Genomic DNA, 23112 nt, shown 5'->3' on the forward strand with positions numbered 1-23112 from the left:
CCCTTGTCCTTCCTGCCACCAGGATGCTTCATGCTGTGGTGGATAAATGGTGTCATTTTAGCTTCCAAACAGGGGGGTTTGATGCTGTGCTTGAGCACCAGGGCTCTGGTGGGATCTAACCCATGCAGATAATGGTGCAAACCATTTTCTCTGTGAACAGGTTTCACCTCAGCAGTTGTGTTACCCCAGCTTGTGTCTATCCCTTTGGCATTGCTGGTACATTTTATTTGCTCTAGATCCTAGAGGGCATGATGGCTATTGGTGTTTTTATTGATTTTACTGTAAAATGGTATTAATTTAATTAATGTAGCCAGCCCTGGAAGGGCAGCTGGATGCACTCACTTAACAACAGCAGGACAAGGAATTGCCTGGCAGCCCCCACCATCACAGAATCCCAGAATGTGCTGATTTGGAAGGGGCCCATCAGGATCATCGAGTCTGGAGAGGTAAATTGCTGATAATCACTTCCATAAATTCAGTATGCCTGTCGGGGTTTTTTAGTGCTGCCCAAGTGGCGTTTTTCCACTCTGCATTTCTTCCCAAGGATGATGCCCAGACCCAGATACCTGCACCATTGAAAGCCCAAGCAGTGCCAAGTGAAATCAGAGCATTATTTCTGCTGTCTCACACGTGCCACCCCTGTTAATTCATATGGATATCCATGCTATTGACTTCCTTAGATTTTATGAGCTGCTCTGATTCCTCAGAGCCTTTCCAAGCTATCACTGCCTGGTCTGTAATTCTCCATTTAATAACACTTAGTTCCCTTTTCAGTCCTTGGTCCAGTCCTTTGGGATTTCGTAATGAATTTTACTTTCCCAATTTAAAAAACATTTATTTTGAAGATCTTTCCCTCAGCTTTGATTCATTCCCATATACAAACAGGCACATGGTGTTCATAAAGGTTACTCATGCAAAGGTGAACAGCACAAAACACAAAGAACAGCTTTCCCTTGGCTTCCTCATGATCCTTTTCAGATGGCCAGAGAATCTCTGGTACATGAAGAGTACTCAGTACTTGAGATTTTTCAGCTCACTCTGCTTTCACATTAAAATTATTTCATAATAGCCCATATTTCCCCAGTTAGCTCATGAGAATGTCATGGGGGAGAGCACCAGAAGTCTTAGTAAAGACAAGATAAATCACATCAACTACTTTTTAGATTATCCTGACACAGAAATAAATTAGATGAGGTTGACAGGATTTTTTTATTCTTGACAAATCTGAGTTAGTTCTTATGACCTTGTAATTCTCCAGCTGGTATATATACATACACACACACGCGCGCGCACACACACACACACACACACACACACATATATATATATATATATATATGTAAGATCTTTCTGGGTATTTGAGGTTAGCATACCTGCTCTAGAATTGCCTGTCTCTGCTTTACTCCTCTCTTTAAAACTCAAGATGATCTTTGTTCCTCTTCAGTCGCCTGGGCTCCAGGACTTCTCCAAGAGAATAGCTAGTACTTGGACCAGTCCCTTGTTGCTAGAATCTATGTTATAAATAAATAATAAATATAAATATATAAATATAATATATAAATATATAATAAATGCTGTAAATCCCACAGACTTTGAAAGCCTGAATGCATCAATCACTTTTGACTGTTAAGATGCCTAATTATGAAACAGAAATAAAATGCACCCAGACAAATATTTTAGTGCATGACCAGGTTCTGCTTTGAATTTTTGCCATCAAGCAATGACTTAGAGTCATCATTAAGGGAACATTTGGTTAGCAAATTTCATTATTAGTTTTTAATTAGATTTAGCAACTAAGGTTCATCACTGTTACATCACTTTGAAGGTAGTTGAGCTTTATTAGCAATCCTTCAATTCACACTATTGCTCTCCACGTTGGGGAGAAATATCCTTTATCTCCACTTCTCTTTTATCCAGTAGCCTTAGAAAGCTCAGTTTTTAAGTTTCTTCAGTAAAGTGAGTGTCTACTCACCATGAATTTGTAATATTGAGTTTAGCTTCCAGCCCTTTAAAGAAGTGTATGTTTGTAAGAGAGTGTGAAATAACCAGAGCTTTTTATTCTTAATTTTTGGGGATTTAGGGAAGCAGGCTTTTGGCTTCTTCTCCTGCCTCAAGCCCTGTAAGGACAAAAAAAAGAGTGTTTAGTCTCAATGTGTTCATGGGAGCATAGAGTAAAACATTTTATTTTAAAGGCACTGAGATGAAATGAAGCCAGTAAAACACCATAAATGCTACACCCTATTTGTTTAAATGAAAAAAAAAAAAGAAACCAAGCCAACCAAAAAACAAAATTGGAGGTCTGGTAGTTTTGCACCATAGTCTGGCCAGGGATTCAAATAAACATCTCTGATGTCAGTTTTCCTGTCATTCCCCCTCTCCACCCAGCAGGAAACTGTCCTTAGGTATAGTTTACATTTTTATTTGAAGCATTTTATTTTCACGGGGTGGTTCACTCTTTTCACTTTCATTACTCTCAGAGCTCGTGTTGTTCAGCAGAGGCTAAAACTGGGCTCAAACCAGAGAAGTTTTGTGTGGCAGAGCCCCCTCCTCCTGCAGGCTTTCCCTGGTACCTGCTGTCCCCTGCTGTCCCCACCAAGCATCGTCCTGACCCCTCCTCCCCATCTGCTGTTTTACAGCCCAACCTCCCAGAAATCCCCCCCAAAAAGGATGGGAGATGATTGAGGAGATATTTTAGAGTCAAAGCAGTATGTCAGTCGTTGCACTATTAATTGCTTGCCTTGCTACACTTTCCCTTTCTGTGCCATCCAAGTTTAACTCTGTGAATCCCATTTTGATTTGCCTGGGATTCTTTCCCCCATAAATCACCTTCAGTGTGATTGAGACATTTTGTCCCCATCTTTTCTGCAGTATCTGGGTGTCGTTTTGCAGATCCAGGCTGGATATTTGCTGCCAGGTTTTTGACCTGCAGCTTCCCCTCAGGCTGGCTGTCAGCTAATTACCAATAATTATTCCAATTTTCAGTATGCCCCTTTAAAGCTGCATCACCTTTCATTATTTAGCTATTTTTAATCTCTTTCTTTCACTCTCATAAAGCTTTTTTTAGGGCTTTAGTTTAGAGGACTAAGTCACAATTCCCACTTGGATATACTTCATAAAAAAATTGTGCTTCATTTAACTGAGTTAATAGTTGCCTAATTGTAATAGCAAAGCAATAAAATTCAATCCCTACAACAATGTGATGCTGTAACTTCCTTTCCACTCACTGATGGAGCAATGGGCTACCTGCCAAGGAAGTCAAATTAAAATAGGAAACAATATGAACAAATAAAATCTGTTTCTGAGATTTGGATATAGATATTTTCTTGAGTTTTTTTGCTTGGTTTTTGTTCGGGGTTTTTTTATTTAATATTCAGTTATTACTTGGTTCAATTTTTTACTTTCTGTTCCCAACTTCTCTCATCATGCATGTGGGTTTTTGGAGACAAAGCAAGAGTTGGCCCACAGAGAAATTTATTTTCTGCCTCTTCCTCATATATAAGCTGTCCTCTCCATAAAAGGTTCGAGAAGGTTTTTGTGATAAAACGAATAATCTGTAAGGGAACACCTCCCCAGCATGGACTCTATAAATAACTAATTAAGCCATTCTATTCCTTCAAACAAATATAAAATAAAGATTAAATTGAAGTAAACTTCTGTCCCTGGCACCAGCCAGCCTTCAGAACTGTAACTCAGCTTTATCAATTTCCTGCTGCATGGTAAAAGATCTCATCAAAAGAAGAACAGAAGGCAGACACTGAAGCACAGGGCTAAAGAAATCAGAAACCTTTGCTACTCTTAACACCCAAAACTAAGTGCATTCTTTCTCCCTTCTGTTGCAATTTCTATTCAATATATCCTCTGCTGAACCACTACATTAACCAGCTAAATTATGCATTTAGACTGTAAAAAGAAGTTATTTAATAGCACCCACACACTAAGCAGCTCCCCCATGGTTAAGATAATGTTGGGTGATTGTGATCCAGCTATCTGCAGTGTGTAGACCAGGCTCCATCATCTCAACATGTGTTTTGAGGCATAATCTATATAAATTTATATTATTATAAATATCATGAAGACAAGCAGCTCTTTGGCCCATTCTTTCTGGCTGCCAAAACACCTCTTGCTGGTTTGGGTTTCAAGCACTCAGTCTGAGCTGTATTTTTGTGTATCTAGTCTGTTTTTAACCATGACGGGCACAGCACCAAAAGAACCCTTTCCCCCCAGTAAGCCTGCTTCAATGTTTTCACTGGGATCTGTTGGGTGCCTTTTCAGAGGAACCTCTTCCACAGGATTTCTTCCCCAGCCCAAGTCTTTACCTTTAGTACAGGTAATCACTGGCTGTTCAATGGCCTCCCAAAGAGTCCTTGCAATTATTTTGGCTGTGGCCTTTGTTGCTAAGTGCCTGCTAGAAGGATGCTAAAATTACAGATTAAATAATTTGCTGCTCTCAACAGGAAGATCCTGTGGATCACAGTAGATAGTGCTCCTGGAGAAGACAGAACAAAAGTTTTCCATCTTGTGTGAAACCAATGGAACAACTTGGCTATTTTGCTCCTAATCCTTTGGAATTTACAATCTGAAATTTAGATCACGCCATTTTTTCATCCATATCCTCAGTGTCTGTGCACTGTCTGACTGAAAAGGCACAGAGCCAAGTCAACCAATGGTTAAAAATGTCTCTGTGGCTTCCCAAAAGGGAAACTTTCAAACTTATCTGCTACTATTCTATCGTTTTATCAATAGGACTTCTTTCTCAAGTAACTATTCTTGTCACACTGTAAAACATTGAGTTTGCAGTGACAGGTCTGGCTGTGTGTAGTTACTGTGATACTGAAGCTATAAAACTTTTTAAATATTCTTGAAATATTTTTAAAACATTTAATGATTAAAAGTTTTATGGGCTTGGATCACCAGGTATATGAAATCTGCTTGATGTTTTAGGCTAAATGTTAGTCCTGTATCTTGAGGGACTGGTTGCCATTACTATGCGGAGAAAGACTATATCTTCCAGTACAAAGGAATCTGAAAAAGCTCAGAAGGGTTGTAAGAAATTTCACCTACAGTTTGTGAAAAGCTGATTAATTTTCCAGTGGGAGAGTGAGAGGGAAAAAAAAAAAAAAAGATCTGGTTTAGTCCCTGAAATACCAAGCTCAGTAATATCAGAGGCAGGAGCAGAGGACTCAGGGGAAGCATTCCTGTTTCCTTCATTTAGCCTTAGCAGGGTTTGGACACAGGGCTAAAGTTACCCCTCTCTCCAGAGATGCTGTGCAGGGGCTTGGATGTGGAATGGGAGCAGTGCATTATAAATCTCTTTGCAGAACATAAGAGTGTAAGGTTCTTGGAAGAAAAAAACATCGGCTCTTGTGTCATCGGAGGGTTGTGGCACTCCCAACCTCTCAATAATTGCCTAGCTCTTTGCATTTGTGAGAAAGCAGAATGAGATGCTTTAAAAGGGGGTTCTGCATATTGTAAAAGTCCAACTGCAACTCAGAGAAGCACCCCTGAGACTTATTGCTACCATTAGAAGCTTAGAGTAATGTGCACATATTTTTCTTTTTAGGCCATGCACACTTTATCTGACTCTCAGAGGTAAAAGAAAAAAAAAAAGCAAAAAAGAGAAAAGGAAAGAAAAATGAAAAAATCGTTCTGTTATGTATGGGGTGTTTTTTTTTTCCTTTGCTTTGATCTTGCCACCATATCCCTGGCTTCACACCCTGTGGTCCCAGAGTCCCTGGGGATCTCCTGAAAGCCACAATTTCCCTGTGGTTCTGTGATTTCCAGCACTGCTTCTCAGCTGCAGAAGGGTGTGAAGCAGCAGCTATGGGGGGAGGCAGGAAGGGAGGGGATTTCATTCAGGCTGGAGACCCCAAAACTCAGCTCCAGGCTTCCCTGTGGGATACCAGCACCTGGTACAGCCACTGCCCAGCCCTTGGTGGTGGAATACTTCATTAAGGAAAATGCTCATAATTGGAAACTTACTGCATTTCATTCTCTGTGTGTATCTGTTCTGCTTCAGCAACAGGGGAGAGCCAAGGTAGAAGCCTGACTTTATTAAGTGCCTCATTGTCTTTGGTTCTTGTTGGGTTTTTCATTGCATTTTAGAAAATCTCAGGTCTACTTTGTAACCTTAAAACTTGGAATTTTCTCCTTTCTGCTGAGACTTCTTAATGTGCCTTGTACACATTATAAATGTATATTATGTATTATACACATATATCCTTTATAAGAGTATAAAATATTTTATACTCTTGCTGGCAGTAGTCATATTCCTCTTCTTAGGATATAATTCTTATACAAAACAGTGAGAATTATTAAATCATAGCAAACAGGAAAACAAATACAATGAGAGGTGTAGCTGTGAAATAATTCAGATGTTTTCACTTGGACACTAGCTATGCTCCAAAATCAGCAGCAAAAGCAGGTTTGAAACCTTTGTCAGCAAAGGCTTTCAAGGAAATAATAGTCTGGTGTCTCACAGAAATCATTTGGAATGGCCTGAGGTAGAGAAACCTCTCAGTCTTTTTGGCTTCAGAGCTCATGATTCACATGGACTCACACAGTTTTTACCATCCCTATGATGCCTCGGGTTTTAGTTTTTATATTTTTCAGATTCTGTGCTGCTTTAGTGTGTGGGTCTGGGCTTCATATTAGGGGAAGATGAACTCTCTTCACAGAGCAGGGAGACAAAACAATTCCTTCTCCAGCTGGGGACCAAGGACAAATGATCCGAATCTCAGGCCCAAGAGCACAAACAACGTGGGCTGAAGAGAGAAAAACAAGAAGGATGGGACTTCATGGGCTAAAGCTGGAATTGGACAATGAACTCCAATGTGCAAATGGAGCAGAACTGATCAAAGTGAGAGCACCCGGGAGCGGTCGTGCATTTTGGGACCGTTTTGGGTGCAGCCCTGGCTGGGCTCTTGTGCTGCTCAAGGTGGATCCATTGAGGCCCTCTAATAAATCCCTACTTTATTCTTTAACTCTGTCCAGCCTCTGCTCTAGCTCAGCCTTCCCAAGGCATCACCTACACCTGAAAAATCTTTGTCCTAAAAGACATATCCCATTTTCTCCTCTCCTGGTTGTGCCGGGCACAGAGAGATGACAACACTGTCTGTGTCTGAGGCTGCTGCCTGCATCAGGGCTGTCCCCACCCAGCATGGTCCCTCTGCCCTGCCTGTTCATTGTCACACAACCCTGACACACCGTGAGAACCACAAAATGGGGGGGAAAACCCCAAACTGCCACGGCTCCCTTGCTGCTCATCACGCCATGGCTTTTCCTTAACTCTGTGCCGCTCCTCTACCCTCAGCACTCATGAACAAGAGAACAACCTGTGCAGTCTGTTCCATGGGAGAACAGCTCACACAAGGACAATTTCCTCCCCTCTATTGTTGGATATGACCTCCCCTGGGTAGGTGGGGATTTTGGCAGCCTGTACAAAGGCTAACAGAGACTGCAGCAGGAGCTGGAATAGAGCTGTTATGGCTTGACAGCCCTGTTTTGTAATGCACCGGGGGGGTTTGTTACAAGTCAATTGTAGCTTCAAGAAATTTTAGAATATGGCATCAGCTTGTATGATTTTTGGGTTTTTTTAATGTTTAATACATGAAACTGAAGTAGATTTTAACATTGAGGCTATGGCTGTAGCAGGCCCAGATGACTTAATAAAAACTAAAATCAATCAAACAACTTGATTTTGTTGGCGAGTTTTTGCTCTGTAAGTGGAAATAAATGTTTTTGCAACCCTGATAATTTCATTCTCATTTCTTCAGGCAGTGGCAAAACACTGGGTTTATATTGTTTGCTGAGTGATTTTTTTCTTTTTTCTGAATTTGTGTTTCAAGTCCACTCTGTTAAAGATCATTTAATGTAACCTTTGTCACTACAGTGTCTATCAATGATGACCAAAAGCATGAAGGAGTCCTGTGGCTTGAGAAAAGACTTTTCACCTCCCCACTCTCTGTAACCTTTATTTTGCTTGAATAAACTAATGGACATGATCAAGGCAATTAATGCTTCAGATTACGGATTCCATGTGGTCACAGTAGAGCTTATTTTTATTGTAAGACAATGATTCACAGTGAGGGAAGGAAAAGGGGTAAGATTTTGTACAAAAAGCTGCAAGGAAGGGATTTTAATTTGATTTTAGTGGGAGAATGGTGAATAAAATTACAGAAATTATATAAAGCTACATGGTGTTTACTCCTTGGTAGACCAATGGGAGGTAATCAATGACCTATAATTGGAAGAATATTTTGGTTTGCTTTTACTCTCAGCCCTTCCCTGGGCTGAAAAACCCCATCCTTCAAAACTAAGTAGTTAAAATACCCATTATAATCTCATTTTAGTGCTGCATGTTGAGCTCTGTGCTCCCACAGAATTTAGCTCAGTCCCCAAGCCTGGCTTAGTACCTATGTGCTCATAGAACTTCTGATAATTTTCATTATCCTCTTCTGAAAAAAATGTCTGTGTGTGCATTTGGGCACTCAGAGTAGATTTTAATATAATTCAGAGATCAAAACAGTGACATAAATGTAAAAAATAAACCATGTGGGGTTTTTTCTCGTGTTTTGGGTTTTTTTGCCACAGTTAGAAATAAGACCTCTTTAGCAGACACAACCTTATAAAATATTTTATACTCTTTCTGGCAGCAGTCATATTCCTCTTCTTAGGATATGATTCTTAACCACCATTTTAGAGAACTTCTTGAAGCAGCTGTCCAAAACACATGAAAATTAGAGGCGGTGGCATCTCCAAAACCTGAAAGTTGCCATCCAGATAAATTAAACTGGAAGAAGGCCACGTGTCCTATTGCTGGGGGTGGAAAAAAGATGCCAAGGAGGAACCTTGCACAGCTGGAAGGCACAACCACCTCACCAAGGGTGCTGTTGAAGCCAAAGGGAGGTGAAATCCCAGCCTCTTATCTTTTTTCCATTCTTCAATGAATGGTTACATCTAGCTGTGGATTCCACAGCACTACCCCTGGAGGATTTTTTTGGACAATCCTGATTCTCAAGGCTTTGGGGGTTTTCTGGTCCATGGAGCATAAAATCCTGAGGAGGCCAGAAAAAAAACAGGATTTACAACCCTGCTGAAGATTTGAAAAGACCCTCTGGGATGGCTGCCTCCACACACGACTCCCAGAAGCCCAAAAGAGGAGAGTCTGGATATTCATGCCCACCTGCCAAGAAATGGGAAATTTCTAGGCTCAAGCCAGATGTGTAGCTGGAGTTTATATGACTTCCTGTGCTCTCAAATCCGTGGCTTTCTGCTCTGAGACAGTCCTCACAGCAGAAAAACTGAGCTCAGCACATCTGTAGACTTATTAGCTGCTTATCAGGTTGCTTTGGGGATAAATATTTTTAGATTTTTCATAGAATAATTGGAATTTCCACAAATGAGCATTTTTTCTACCTATAAAGTGTTCTCTTAATGCCAGCAATCCTGAGCAGTGCAGGTGCAGCCAGTAGAGAACTGATATTTTTTAAGAACTTTTTGATGGATCAGCTAACAAATTCAACAAAACCAATCCATTTTTCTAGGTGGGCATCTTAGGGAGGATTTTGTTCTCTCCTGGGTGCAGTGTGCAGAAAAAGATTGGTCTTGTTAAAGCTTCTTGCTGGACAGAAGGGCATGAAGGTTTTATGTCACCTGTGTAAGCTTTGATGTCATGCCCTGACCCTTTTTGTCCAAACAAGGAATTTCACGAGCTACTAAAATTATAAAACATATCCGGAGGCAAAACATTTCTCATATAGCCTTGAACTCCTTTCCTCCTCATGAGTTTTTTTGACAAAGAGACCACAAAACCTTTACAGCACAGTAGCCCTTGGGTGTAGGGTGGCCTCCGAGGCTGAAGCAGAAATACCATCAGTGGTGTGCTCACACTGCAGGTGTTTCTCTGCAGGTCTTGTGAAATCCCAGTTTTGCATCTCTGTGGTCTGGATTGCACCCCAGTTCTACCTCAGCTGCCGTTTCTCAGGGAAAATCATTATCGTGTTCGTTACCTGTGAGGGGCTGGTGCACTGCTCAGCCACGGGGATGCTGAGAGCATGAGCTTCTATTTATTAACTGAGTGATACCACATGTGCAGCCCCTGGATGTTTACAGAACTGCCTGGGTGGGTTGATCAAAAAAGCAGGGCTTTTCCTTTGGTTTAATTCCTGTTAACTGATGAGAGTGAAAAAAGCCCCAACAAATCAGATCAAAACTAACTAGGCTGCATCCAAACAAACAAACGAACAAAAAAAAAAGAGGAAAGATGATCAAATTGTATTGTGCTTTTATCTTGTTTTTTGAGGCTTGAATAGAGAGATGTTTGTCCTCTTTCTTGCTATTCCAAGTCTGGAAGGAGCAGTGCCTTGCAACCTGGCACAGCTGGAGCCCCGTGTCCCCTTGAGACACCTAATGACTTGGGGATTTATTCCAAGGCAGTTAAGGGATTTACCTCCTTCCAGAAACTGCTGAGGAAATGACCATTTGATACTGAAGTTTCATGTAATGACATGCAAGAGAGAAATATGTCATATCCTCAGGGGCTCAAAATGCATCTCCCAGTCATCCAGATGGATATTCCCTGGTGTAGGATGTGCTCTTCTCCTGGACCCTGTGGCCATCAGGGAGCAACACTGGAAACTCAGGCAACCAGAAACTTGTCCTACTGTCACAGAAACCTCTCTTTTTGTTGTAAGAGCTTAACATTTGGCCTGTGCAGCTTCAACTTTTTCCTTTTAGCATGCACAGATCTTTAGGGGAAACTGTGTGGCTCAGTTTTTAAATGGGATCAGTAGCAACTACCTGCACCTGCATCCATCTGCAGTGAGTTAATAAAGACAGCTTGCATTCAGATATAAAAGTGTGTATTTTCCCATGCTGTAACTTGATTGTCTTCCACAGAGTTACACAAGGGACAGATTTGGATAAAAGTAAATCCAGTCCAACCTTTTACTCAGGGCAAAACTTATATTGGGATTAATAGGCTATTCTGGTGTTCTGTCCTGCAGAATCAATTAAAAACATTTAGAAAGGAAAAAACAGACCACCCCTGGGGTTAGTGCACCTATTTTTTATGGCCTTTTATCATGCACAGTCCTCAGCACCTGTTTAAAATGCTGTGTAATCTGAAGAGAGCTTCATTGCTTGGGTGTAAATGAAGGTTCCCCTGTCACAGCTGTGCATACTTAAAGCAGTGCTTAAAGCAACTCAGGGCAAGTGTGTCTGGCTCTTTCTGATGACCAAACACGCCAGGATTTCCTGTGGGCTGCAGTCTGCTGGCTGGCAAAAGGTAAAATAACCCCTGATGTTGTTGATTTTTGTGCTCTCAAATGTGAGGTAAACCTAGCGCTGTCTTGGGTTGGTTTGCAGCTCAAACCAACTATCACAGGTTAAAATCTGGCTTGGAAGAGTTTTCTGTGGCAGCTGAGAGGGGATTCTTGGTGTGGCTGCTCTGCTACATGTGACCTGCAAGGCCCTGAGAGAGGGAAGGAATTTATTTCTATGGAGAGCCTTTGGTGTGGATGCCTGGCCTTGTGACCTTGGGATGCTGCATGGGCTGGGAGCTCTACTGTGCCTTGGCCTTGCCTTGGGGTGATGCAGAGATTTTTTTTGTGGCTTGAGAAGTGAAAGTTGGTGGAGTGAAACCAGGAATGGTGATAGCCTTGGTTTGTGCCCCTGCTCTTGTGTGTTCTGATCACTGGGAAAGATATGCGCTAAGATAGATGCTTGGCTCTTCTCTAGTGTTAGCAAGACCCAAGGGCTTCTGCTTTTATGAAATGCATAAGAATTTCAGGTGTGGTGGCATGAGTGCTTTTAAAGGAGTGATAAAAGTCCTTGTATTTCCACCTGCCTGGTGGAAATAGAGCTGCCTTCTCTCCTTCAATTCCAGGCTTCCTCTTACCACCCATTTCTGGGCAGATGGATACTGGGCTAATTTACCATGAAGAAGTTTCCTAAATTAAAGGTTTATATGATGGGAGGGAAATAAGTTTATGCTTAGGGACAGGTTAGGTTTTAGAGGCATCTGAGGGATTAAACTGAGCTTGGAAAGTGACAGTCTCAGCCTATTTTGCACCCCTTGAGCTGCAAATCTTTTGCTGAATTAGAAGTTTTTGATATAGATTGATTTACTTTTATTTTATTTTGGTTTTTTACTCGGGATTGGGGAAAGGTGATTGTGGTGGAAAAGAAGTGGTGGCCTTTGCTCAGCTGAAGCAGCACTTTACCCAAACCACAGCTGCAAGCAGGGAGCTCATCCGCTTTATGCTGTGTGTGTCAGAGCTGTGGCTGCCAGACCCAGGGCTCAGCGGAGAGCTCCCACAGTTAATGGTGCTGGCAGACAGAAGGAGCAGCTCCGTGGTGCTCAGCCACAGGAGGCATTCCCTGGGGAGCTGGTGTGGGATAACCGCGCTGAGGATCGCTTTCCCCGCGGGCCGAGGGCACCGCCACTGCCTCTTGGCAGGACACTGGAAGGAGAATTCCATCCCAGGCCTGAAACTCAACCTCCCACCTTGACAAATTGGCTGTGAGCTGAACATGATTTGAGGCACTCCAGTGCAGCTTGGCTCGGCGTCACCCCTTGGTGCCCTGTTAATAGGACGTGTGAGCATCAGACAGCTTGGCTAAAGGGTAAATACTGCAGAGCACATGGCCAGATTGTCTCCTTGGTGGTAAATAGATGGTGAATAATTGATTAATGCTGTAATAGTGGAGGAAGAGCTGCCTAACATAAGGCACAAATTATGCTTCTCTCTCTCCCTGCCCCAGCTCAAATGTTTCAGAATCCTTTTTCTTTGCCATAATTGGACATAATCAGTAACACAGGCAGTGACTAAAGGCTGTCTGGTATCAATTCCCGTATTCAGCAACCACAACATCTAGATTTTGAGCGAGTTAATGTTCTCTATTAGTTGATTAGTTCAGTTAATTTGTTGTGTCCCATGGTGATTGTAAAGTAAATACAAAAGGGAACTCTGTTTCAAATGTCTTCCTGCAGCTCTGTGTGTGTTATGTATGTGTGATATATGCATGTGTGTATATCTGCTTGCAGGTGGGGAGAAATGCAGTTTTCCCTGGCTTCAGAGGAAGCTTCTGGCTGAGCATCTCCTAAAGAAAAGTTGTCCAAAAATATTTCCTCTGGTCCAAAGGGAAAGACTTGTTCAGAAAGAGAAGTGTGTGTGACTTAGAGAAATTTATCTCAGTTTTACTTCTAGATATAGCCTGTATGTCTTGCCTTGTTTTCTAATGGAAATTCTTTGGGCAGGACTCCTCTTCCTCAGGAATGTGACCTTGTGATTAATTAATAATCTTAATACAAATCCTTCTTCCCCTTCTCCCCAGATAAAGCTCATTTCTGCTACTGCAGATGCAAATGTGACTTCTTTAAAGTATAAACCATGGGTAGACAATTAGTTGTGTGTTTTCCTGTGACCTAGTGGATTAGTTATGGATATCTGAAGTGGTTCTTTAAGTCCATCCATGAAAGACACTGCATCTCACTGCACAAATGCGTCTGTTACCTCTGACAAACTGGTGATGCTGAAAAAAAGCACAGAGTTTTTGCAGTGGGAAACTCTATGGATGTGGCAGGTAGAAAGGTATCCTGTGGACAAACAGTTTCCTAGGGCAACATTTTCTTTTTCTGAGGATTCGGAGTGAACTAGAGAGAGAACTTTGAACCACTTTGGTTTTGTACCTTGGAGATCCATATGCCAGCAGCTCTGCATCTTCAGAGCAAGCTGAAACCCTCATGTGGGGAGGTTGCTTGGATACCTGTGCTCCAGGACCATTTGCTTCCTCCTCTGTCCTGGTAGGCACCAGCAACTTCCCTTGGCTTCTATATTAATCTTCATTCCTGAAAACAGGCTGAGATGGCATTTCCCACTCTGTGACAGCTGTGATGAGGCTCATGATGATGGGCCCAAGTGCAGAAGAAGCTTTCAGCTTGGTAGGGAACAGCAGCTTGTAACAGTGCCATGATTAAAGTGTCAGGTTACTGCTCTTTAGTATATTAGCTGCAGACTGCAAAAGATTAATGCAGGGTGATTTATCTTCTCTTGGATTTGCTTGACAGTCAATGAGACTGTTACAAATTTGCCTGGAGCAGAGGAGCTCAGAGTAAACCCTGAAGGTTTGGGGAGGGGGGCTGGACTGGACAGCCCTCTGTGCCCTTCCTTGTCTTGGGGAAGTCACTTATGGAAACCTTGAGCACTATGTGGTCACTTGAACTCTTGAACCTGAGTATTTTGAAGCTTCAAATCACCTTTTCCACAAAGCAGAATCTCCCCAGACTGGACTTCAGTTTGCCCACACTCCTACAACTCCCCTGTTGCCTGCATTTTTTATCACTGAAAGATTTCTGAATTAAAAAAATATTTTCATTTTTTTTTTCTATTTGTGGTTTTTTTTTTTTTTTTTGGTCCTTGGTCTAAAATTTGCCCTTAATCCTAAGAGGTGTGGAGTGTCATGGGAATTTTTCTCCTTCTGGGCACTTGCAGTCTCTAGCAGTGCTGGAGGAGACATCCTAAACCTGGCTGGTGAGCAGGCTGTGAGCACTGCTGCCTGCCTGCTGAGCGTGTTTTGTACTCCTGGTTGTTAAATTGGGATGTACAAATGCAGCTGCTGAGTGGGGAAGCACTGCTGATTGGCAGCCAGCATTAGCCCAAAGGTCAGTGCTAATTGCTCTGCCTCCTTTGCATGAGAAGCTTTGAAAGGTGGAGAAGAAAGTGTCTGTGGCATTTTCTGCCAAGGAATGACTCTGCTGACAGGAGGATGTCAGTGCTCATCAGTGCTGATAAACCAAGAGGTGGTACTTGTGCAATTAAACAGGGTAGAAATATTGTCTTGGAGAGTTAACTTTCCGGGAGTAATTACTGTAGGTGTCAAGACATGATCCTGAAAAGGAAGAGGATGTATTTACTAAATATGTGAATCCAGATTATGAATGATTAGTCAGTTGTTTGAGATGATCACCTCTGTCTCCAGCCTGTCCTTTCTTCCTCTTGTTTTGGCATGTTTTTACTGCCAATTACACCAGGGAAGGATAGAGGGCCACATCTACACTGATTAGGCTCTGCTGATCAGAGTTTTGACTGTTTCTCATCTAATTGAACCTTGTAAGGTTTAGTGTGAAAGAATAAGGTGTTTTTTGAGCCTTGCTGTACAGACATACCCTGCAGTTCTGGTAAAGAACTGAGCAGAGCTGAGGTTGAAGCAACTGAAACAGTAGCACAAGGGATGTCTGGAGGAGCTAAAGGAAAATCTGACTTTTGGAAGAAATATGAAGGCAGGAGGCCCTTAATTAACAAGATCAGTGGCTTTGAATGACCTGGGTTCTGCATGTCAAATTTCCATTACCAGAATTTCAGTGGGGGCAAGGAAACTGGGCAGTGGAAACAAAATCCCTTAGGAGCGTCTGTTGATTACCTGACGGTGAAGTCGATCAGGACCAATTTTAGGATGTAAAAACATTACTTCAGATGAAAGCTTTTATTCAATGGCATTGGTAGCATGATGGGGCTTGGCTCCAGCAATTAAAATATTGCCAGAGATACGTCCTAGAACATGCCAGGTCTGGTCTATGTCTGTGTCACCTCTGTGTATCTGTGACTCTGGGAAACACTGCTGAGCTTTTGCTGTTGAAGAGCCAGCATTTCCTTTGGTGTGAATTGGGCAAATTGAGTTATTTAAATGTATATGCTCTTTTTATTTTCCCTGAATAAATCAAAGCAGAAAATAGCAGTAGCTCCTTGAATTTGTCAGTTGAGCTGACATATTTTTTCCAACTCTGTCCCTCGCTTTTCTCTGTTATTGTTACACATTTAAGCTGGCTTCAAACAGCTTGCCTACCTAGTTATTAAGTTACAGAGACTTCAAGTTCTGCAGAAGCCAAGTGCCCAAGCTCTGCTGTCACTGAGTGAGAGATGAGCACGAGTCCTTTATGCTCCTTTGAACTTCACCACCTTCGTGCTTGTCCCATGCAGAGGACACCAACACCAAGTCTAAAACACACAACAAAACCCCTCTCACAAAGTAGAGCAGTGGCTGTAGCCTCACATAAATCAGGGCTCTGACTTACCCTTTGCATAACAGAAAAATACCCAGAGACAAAGGGCTGCATGTCATCCTCTCAGACAGAATGATTTGTCACGCCCTAGGCTCCTGTGTGTGGCCAAAGGCAATGCTCAATGGAGCAGGCTGATAAAAACCCTTCCTGCTGTCCTCCTGGGGCACCTGTGTGCCCATGGATGGGGATTGCTCTGTGGGTTTTTATCTTCTTCTGGGTGTGATGGGGCAGGTGTGGCATCTCCTCCAGAGAAGTTTCGGGGACATCACATGAGAAGGGTTTGCTGCACCTCAGACCCTGCACCTTTTCTCTGGCACAGCAGCAGCACTGTCCCATGTCACCAAACCCAACAGAAGCCAAGGTACACCACTTGCTTCTTTGCAGGAAGTTTCACAGCTGACTTAAATCCTGTTTCAATGCCTGGATAAGCTGCCTTCCGAGAGGAGCGAGGCAAAAGTTGCTGTCCCCTGCAAACCATCCTTTGCTTGGTTGCATAAATTTTGTTGAATGTTTTGTTTCATAGTTGTGACATATCAGACACTACTTGTGTTTAGAGACTGAATTCATACAAGGTTTGAATTGTAGGACAATGGGGTGGTCTGAATGGTTAATTCAAAGTAAAAAAATCTTCAGATGGTGGAGGGTAAGTAATGGGAGACTTCAGATGAATGCTTGGAGCTGGGTCAGAAGTAGGAGGGCACAGTTATTGTCCCCAGACTGAGATGATAAACTGTGAGTAAATAAAATGGCAGAAAGAGGAGACTGAGGACAACTCTTGAAATAAGCACTAGGGTTAGAGAGGAATACCTTGATGGAAGATTTTGCACCTTAGTTTACACAGCATTTTGGACTTTGACTATGCTAAAGCTTGCTAAAGACTTCCAAAAATCCCCTGTTTAGGCTTTTATGTTTGGTTTTCTGATAAACATAAAGGTGAAAGAGAGAAGTTTACAGCAAGAGATAATTTCCAGATGGAAAACCTTCCTAACTCAACCGCCTGAGAGGTCTGTGAGGTTTTAGTTCAAGGCCCTCCATAAACTAAAAGGTGCTGCTTACTATATGCTTATTTTCATATTTGATTAGTAAGCACAGTAAAAATGTAGCAAAGAGCAGGACTCTGCAGGGAGGCCATTTCTCTCCACGCCGTGCTATCATTTGTCACTCAGTGCTGCTAAATTAAAAGCAGCATTGCTGCAGCTCAGCTATTACCTACAGCCGCTTAAAGGCCAGCAGTTTCAATTTTAAGATGTTTTACATTTCTGTGAGTCTCAGTAACACATCTTCATCCATGACTGCTCAGCTTTTTATTGACTCTGAATGAAAGGGAAATGTGAAACCATTTTTGCTGTGTGCCTTGAAGTGCTCCCAGGAAAAGGGAATGTGCCAGTGTGTCAGGTCTATGTCTGGTTTTTTAGGGCTGGGGGGGATTGATGTTTTTTCCTTCTTTTTCTTTGGAGTTGAAGTGGGGATGCAGTAGTGCCTTGAGTACACAGGAAATTGTTTCCTGGTGGAAATGTGGTGCTGGAAGGTGCCTGAAGTGTCTGCTACAGCTGCTTGTGTTATCATGAAGCCACTTTGATTTCTTTGCCTCTGTAAATGGAGTGATACTTTTGGTTACCTGAACTAAGAAAACTAGGGTGCTGGTAGGGACAGAAAAAGTTTCATGAAAGGGAGATCTATAGAAGGTAGATATCATTTTTTATATTACCTTTTTTTTTCAGGTTATGTAATAATTCTTTGTTAATTCTAAACAGTAACAGCTGATAGGGTCTGTGAGTGGGAAGTTGTCTGCCCAAAACCTTGGTTACCTGTATTCAATGAGGGCTAGAGAGGGGGAAAAAGATGAAAATCCTGCTGGGTTACCTTTTCCCATTGCTCCATATGTCCTTAGTGTCTCTTATGGTTCCTACTGAACAACCACAAACAGAATAATTATTTATTGAGCAGAAACAATTGCATTAGAAATGTCTCATGGCATGGCCTATTTTAATGTGCCACAATGAAACTTATGAAGAGCCCATTACACTGGCAGCTGAGGGGATGCATCAAGGAAATATTTGATATTTACATACTTGAGGACAGAAAGCAGTTTGCAGACACATGACTTAAAAAAGCTGATACTCCTGGACAAGGAGATTCCCCGAGTTTTACACTTTCAGTGACTGGGAGACCTTGCAAGGTAAATAATTTTCATAAATTATCAAATCTCACTGCATTGTAATACCAACAGACATAAAACTCAGCTGAGGGAAGAATAATCCATCTGGCCTTCAGATGATTGTGCAGTGATGTATAACTTTTCTATTAAGAGCAAATAAGCCTTCAAGGTAAGGGTTACTGGTGGAATTGGGGAAAGTAGAAGGAGGATAAAATCTCAAACACGGTTTGATAGAAACAGTTGTGCAGCCCAATTTCCTGATATAAGACTTTAATATATTTTTTTTCCTGAGGTGTATTTTATGAGAACAAGAAAGGTGGTCTAAGCCACCCCCCCCCCACCTCACATTAAGGCAGTCATCTGGGGATGGATGTGAATTACTTTGTTTATCTAACCAGTAAAGGAGTGCCTGAGAGCTGCTACTATGTTCAACTTCAAGAGCTTGCAGGTCTGCTCTGTAAAGAAAAATTCTTTGCTGTTTCTCATGTGCTTTGCTCTGTTTGAAAGATGATCCAGTTGATCTTTGAATCTGACCACTGGCTGGTTGCAAGGAGAACTGATCCTGGGGGTGGAGAAAACCTGAGGACAGTAAAGGTCTTTAGAAATTTAGACAGATGTCTCTACATTAATGTTTACATCTCCCCCTGCCAGGAATATGTCTCTGTAGGAGGCTGTTGCCATCCTGTACCACTGATTTGATCCTTACTAAAATATTAGGAGAACACCATCCATCCTGACAGGGAAAGGGGAGCTTGAGGGTAACTTCATAACTCAGCAAATGCCATCAGAGACAAAAATTAATGTTATGTATTAAATTATTAATTAACCAGGCATTGGAGAAAAGGCCTATCAAGATGTTGATGTTGTATTCACTGACAACAGACATCTGACAGCTGAAATGCTGGAAGACACATTTCCAAACTCCTTTGATTCATTTATACTGTGCTGGCATCCTCTGGTTAGCTGCAGAGCTCCCAGCCTTCTGAGAGGGTTTCTGCAGGGTTGTGACATCTTCTGGAGTTAATATTGGCTTTCTGGTGCTGCTGCCTGCCCAGCCTGGAGCCACTTCTTCAGACAGAGAGCTAGAAATAGGAATTGTGAAAGTGTAAAAGCGCCAATTTGTGTTTGAATGTGGAAAAAGCTTAATATAATTGTGAGACTGGTTTAGCACAACCTTAGACATTTTATAGCTATGCTGCTCTCAGTTAAGAAGGGCTTCTGCATTGTAAAATAGTAAAAATGAAAATCAAAGGCTACTTTCATTTTATTTGGTTTTGATTTTTCTTTTAGTTGATTGGTTGTTTGTGTTGATTTTTTTAAATTTGTGGTTGTTTTTTTGAACTGAAATGTCAGTGATGTGGAAGCAAATCAGTAAAATAAATCTAGGGAAACTAAAAGGGCTTATTGTCCCTCCTTGCTATGAAAGGGCTCTCCCTACCACGGCCCCAGGAGTTCTAACCTGAGAGCAGAGCCTCTCAAACGAGATACAAGGCACTGAATTTCCTTTAAAATACGCATTTCATGGTCCAAAGTGTGTGTTTGAGGGAGAGGAAGCAGTGAGCAGCACCCCTGCTTTGAGAGAGAATTCATGTTGTTTTCATAAACCACTGGGCTTACAAATCTGAAATGGTTGCAGAGATTCCTGAATTGCCTTTAAATTGGAATTTAATGTCACTATGTTCAAAACAAACAGCTTTTTTTTTTTTCTTTTGTTTTCCCCAGCCTCAGAGTTTGATTTCCTGAATGTTTTTTGTATCAGTTTGAGTTGTTGTGCTTTTGGCTTCACTGCCTCTGAGGCTGCAGAAATCTCTCTCACTGTGGGGAACAAAAAGCCCTGAGTACTGTGGTGGGTTAGAGTTGCCTCTGCTGCCTCAGACCTTGTGATAAAAAAAAAAAAAAAAACACAAAACTAATGTGAAATTATCTTATTTTGTGAGAAGTGGTATACATCTGCTTTCTTTAAATGAATATATAAGTAGTTCAGAAGCCAAAGTTAGTGGAGGGTTGATGACGATTGTGGAAGGAGCCTCTGAAAGCACATTCTGCTTTCTCACATCACCTTCCCCCAAGGAAACCACATAAAAAAATCTTTTTCAGTGCTTCTTCCTTCTGTGAAAATTATTTTTGCTGACCTTGTTTCTATTGGATCATTCAGGCTAAAGCTCCACCACTCACTAATGTTTCGAAGTGTATTCAAACCTCTAGTTAGCTGGAAAAAAAGGAAGATATTTAGCTCATTATCCTGTTTCAAAATTCTAATGGAATGGCACTGCTGATACTGTGATTCATTCCATATTCAGAGAAAAAGTGAATGTCTGAGACATGAGAAATGTAACATCCTGTCACCCTTTGGAGGGCAAGATTCTGATGTTAACACATCTTTGATGGAGAAACCAAAGGGGGAAAAATTATTTTGGCTGCTCTGCAGTGATATGAGTGCTTTTACTTCTTTAAGCCTGATATTATTAAACCCTACAATATTCAGGAAAAAAAACCCCATAGCCCAATAAAACCCCCCCAAAAACCCAGAAAACCCCATCCTAAACATCATTAGTAAAAAAATTATTAGTTTTATATTCCATTTAAATATACATATACATACACACAGGGAGAATGTGGGCAGGGAGCTTTAATTTAATTTCATACTAAAATCATGTGTCCTTGTGATTACTTCAAAGACCCGTACTCCATTTTTAAAACTTTTTGCAAGGCCTGTTAGGAACATGCCTCTAAAACAGGCACACTGCAACTTAAAACTGCTTTTTTATATATGGGGAGGGGCAAAAGAGACAGAGTGATAATCCTGCTGTTACAAAAGCAGGTAGGGTGGGAATGCATGTGTTTAATCTTAGAGGAGTGCAAGTGTTTTTTGGTGCTTTGGCTTTTGGAAAAGCTGAGCTAGAATCCAAATGGCGACATTTTGAGTTATGTGATGAAAAACACAAAGCAGAGATTAAGAATAGTGAATATTTACAACACTGATGCCCTCAGTATAGCTGCAGGCAGTTATTAAATAGCAGATCTTCTTTCTCAAAGTAAAAAAAAAAAAAAAAGGTTGTTTTCATCTATGTGATAATACTGTAAGCAATGGATTTTAGCCTACACGATGTCAGTGTTTAATGCAACGTTTTCATTGAGTTTAATAAAATGTGTTTGAGTCCTATGTGTGACTGACAGCATTTAGGGAGATAAACAAAGAAATCTCACATTGTCACATCCCCACATGACATTCAGGTGGGGATGCTGGAGGAGCCTGAACAATTAGATCCAATATCCAGAGGCCTCAATACACCTTGAAAGGATATTGGAACAACCTATGGATTTTGTGTCCTCTTGATGTGCAGTCACACTTTGGTTCTTTGGGAACAGAGTGGGAAGTGTTTTAATTCTCTGCAAAGCCAAAACCAACAGAAAAGGTTATGGAATTATATGATCCATCTACAGTGACTTCCTCCAGGCATAATTTTGGTGTCACTCACCTGGAAAAGGTTATGCCAGCATTAAGTCTTTCCCAAGGACAAGGTCTTGATCCCAGTGGTGGAAATCAAGAGTTCCATTGACTGAAGCAGGAGTCTGTGATTAAATCAGTCAGCTATCAGCAATCTCTTCCTGATGAGTTCACCACCACCTTAATTGTGCATTTTTAGACACATGTGTTTGATAAATATAGACCTTTATAAAATAAATGAGCTTTTTGATCAGGTTACACATCAGCATAATGCAAATACAAGCCCTGAAAGAGCAGCATTTAAACATTTCAGTTTTGAAGGATGAGAGTATGTAAGTACCCTCCCTGAAGATTTTTTCCTTTTTTTTTTGCCCCATGATTAATTCTCTTTCATTTTCTTTAATCTGTTGCCATGTGCAGCAAAAAGACAAATTGTGTTTACATTACCTTGGTCCTTCCCTTCATTTCCAAAACAACTGCTTTTATGCACTTCATGCAGCTCAAATCAGGCCTAATTACCAAGCCCTACATCTGCTTTCAATCTGTGGGCTAACACACAAAGTTTCTCTTGTTTTGAGGCTTGCACGGTGGTTCTACTTGTTTATGTTTTGCTTCAGAAATGTATATCTATAAACATCCACAAGGACAGCAACATCCTAATATTTGACATCCATCATGCAACAGTAAGGGAGGATTTCTCCTTGGGTGCTTTGCTGTCTCCTCAGGGCAGGCACAATGCTCTAGACCAACCAAGCTCACTGAGTCCATATTGAGGGTCATTATTATTCTCTTTTTGTTCCTTTTCCATCAGCTGCCTTTGGTTAACAAGCTTCTTAAAGACTTTAATAAAAATTTCCATCTCCACCATTTGGGTTGTTTCCCTCCACGATAGAAAAAGTTTTGCTGAAATTAAAGGTACCTTCTAAAGACCATAGGGAGGAAAGAGATCCATTTTGCTTTGTGTTGCATTCATCTCAATTTTCCTTGGAGTGGTTGTGCATGAAACAGTAGAAAGATGGTTCTGAGAAATTCTATATTGAAATTTAGAGTAAGTGAATGGCACAATAAGCTTGAAAAGGCAACAGTTACTTAGAAAGTAATTCTTGCTACAGGCAACAGTATGTGAGTCCATGATAAGTTCACTTTGTGCATGAGAGCGAATATAAAATTTATTTAATAGAAAACCAGGATTATGTGGTATATATTGTATAGCAGGCAGTGGTGGGAAAGCCCAGGAAAATACCAAAAATAAGAACCAACAAAATCTCAAATTTCACATATGATCCAGACCATAACATGGAACTACTGTTGATTTTTTGATAAACTATTTTCTTTTCTGGGGCGCCAGAAATGATGTGGGATTAATCTGGGTTGAACTACTTCAATATCTTCTCTCTTACATGTAGAGGAGAAAGAAGCAAGCAGCAAGCCCAAGGTGGGATTTCT

At 41.4% G+C, this 23112-nt stretch overlaps 1 long non-coding RNA gene across 1 annotated transcript in view; it reads left to right on the forward strand.

Annotated features, from left to right (window-relative positions):
- Nucleotides 1–10877: 10877 nt before the first annotated feature.
- LOC137468618 (uncharacterized) overlaps nucleotides 10878–23112 on the forward strand; it is a 76399-nt gene continuing 64164 nt past the window's right edge. The window contains exon 1 of the long non-coding RNA XR_010996063.1: nucleotides 10878–11284. This is a non-coding gene — a long non-coding RNA (uncharacterized lncRNA). The remainder of the gene's footprint in view (nucleotides 11285–23112) is intronic.

This window comes from Anomalospiza imberbis, chromosome 2 (genome assembly GCF_031753505.1).
Source record: "Anomalospiza imberbis isolate Cuckoo-Finch-1a 21T00152 chromosome 2, ASM3175350v1, whole genome shotgun sequence".
NCBI lineage: Eukaryota > Metazoa > Chordata > Aves > Passeriformes > Viduidae > Anomalospiza > Anomalospiza imberbis.